The sequence below is a fragment of the Glossina fuscipes genome, unplaced genomic scaffold (genome assembly GCF_014805625.2).
Source record: "Glossina fuscipes isolate IAEA_lab_2018 unplaced genomic scaffold, Yale_Gfus_2 60349, whole genome shotgun sequence".
Taxonomy (NCBI): Eukaryota; Metazoa; Arthropoda; class Insecta; order Diptera; family Glossinidae; genus Glossina; species Glossina fuscipes.
In genome coordinates, this window is record NW_024002766.1 from 1 (window position 1) to 2,288 (window position 2,288).

Here is a 2,288-nt window from a genome sequence, read left to right on the forward strand (position 1 = left end):
ATTGAGGGTTAATGCAAGAGTAGTGTTGATGATGGTATTGTAAATTTCCTTCTGCAAATTTCTCTTTAACTTTTCTTCCAATGTATCTTTGAAGATCCAACTTTTCCATGACTCGATCAGCCTGCTCATTTCCCAGTAAACCGATATGACTTGGTACCCATAACCTTTTAATTTTTCCGTCGGGTGTAGTAATTATATTCCTTAATTTGTTGATGGTGCTCCATCTCGAAGTCGAAGGGTTCCGGGTAGCTTGTAATACAGACAAACTGTCAGTAACAATGACGGTTTTGAGTTTGTTTTTATGGGCAAGGTCGGCAGCGTGAAAGATAGCTCTGGCTTCGGTTATGAAAGTTGAAGTGCTTTCGTGAAATATGTGGTTGAGAAGAACCCGTCCTGTAGCATCTACCACCGCACAAGCAGGAGGCAGACCAGGAGATTTTGAGCCGTCTGTGTACAAAAGATTCCAACCAGTATTGTCCAATACTTGGGTTTTCTCAGCTATTAGATTCCTGAAGACGTAATTTGGAGTATCTTCTTTCTTGTGCATAGACAGTGAGATGTCAAAAGAGCAGTCTTTCAAAATCCAGGGATGTTTAACACCAAAAGAGCGGGAAATTTTTAAGGGAATGTTCAATTCCTTTGCGATGCACAAACAATGGTCAATTGCAGATGGTGACTTTGGAATTTTCTTCGCAATAATAATCTTTCTTACGTCATCACCGAGAATGGATTTGTTTGAATTAAGAAGCTTAGGGACTATTTTAGCTTTTAACTCATACAGTCTATTTTCTAAAGTTGGGAGACCAGTTTCAATTATAATATTATTTATGGGTGTCGTCCGAAAAGCATAACAACTTGCTCTGACGGCTTGGTGATAGACCGGTTTAAGGATGTTGATATTAGATTTGCAGCTATTGCCATCAATTATCAAAGCAGAGTCAATCTTGCTTAACACAAGCATTTTGGTGAGATAAGCAATAGTGTTAATATGCGCATGGCTTCTCCAAGCAACGTACTGTATGAAATTTACCCTTGTTAAAAGGGAGTTTTTTAACCGAAGACAGTGTGCTTTCCAACGATAATTGTTGGAAAACGTGAGCCTGAGAATATGCAATGTCGGCACATTTAGTACTGGTAAGTCATTAATATCCACAGTACATTTCCTGCATCGCAAATCTGCTTTCGACAAATGTGCATTTTTTTAGATTTTTGTATGGAAATTTTAGTCCCGACGAGTTTGCCCATGCGGAGATCTCTCGTCCAATAGATTCGAGGATGTTGATTGCCTTCGTGCTATCTTTTTATTTTGTAAATATGTATACATCGTATGCGTAGAGGGAATGTTCCACTCTTGGTATGGAATGCCATTCATTAGCGCAAAGGAATCAGAGACATGATTGTTGATTCTAACTTTAAACCGCCGATGCGACATGAATGATTTGATGTAGTGAAAAATTTGGGTCCAACATTCCATTATTCCAAGAGTCTTAAAATAATATGAAGACCAAATGCTTTGTCAAATGCTTTTTCGAAATCAATTGAAAGAATTGTTAGATGGTTTTGTTCGGAAATTGCTTTGCTTGTAAAATAATCAATATGTAACAGAGCGTCGATGCACCCTCTACCCCGCTTGAAACCAACTTGTTGCTTTGTTATCAGGTTCTTGGACTCAAGAAACCAAGATAATCTAGATGCCATAATCTTCTCTAATACCCTTTAGAGGCAAGATAAAAGAGAAATTGGGCGATAATCTGATGCGATGGAGACATTTTTTGACTTTGGAATTGGAACAACTGTTGCCAGTTTCCACATGTAGGGTATATGACCAGTCATAAATGCCGTATTATATAGGTCCAGTAATTTCTTTTTACTAGACTTAGGCATAGCACTGATCATTTGGTATGAGATGCGGTCTAGACCAGGTGTCTTCCCCTTCAAATTGGAGAGACAACTTCCAAGTTCTGAGGTAGATACGCAATTTTCCAGGAACATGGCACATCTATCGATATTATTTGAAAGAGGTATTGGAGTCCTTTTATTTTCGATGAAAGCACTGGAGAAGTTGCTGTCAGAGGAGTATTCACACCACACTTTTCCAAAGTAATTAGAAATCTCATCTGCGTCAGTTAAAGTTCCATTGGGAGTGCAGATGGCAGAAATTTCGTTCAGGTTTGAAGTCCCATTAAGTCTGTTGATTTTGTTCCAGACAACTTTCATTGATGTATTTCTGTGAATTCGTCTCGAGAAAAGTTCGAAACTAAGTGCCTTTGATTTCCGTAATTCCTTCC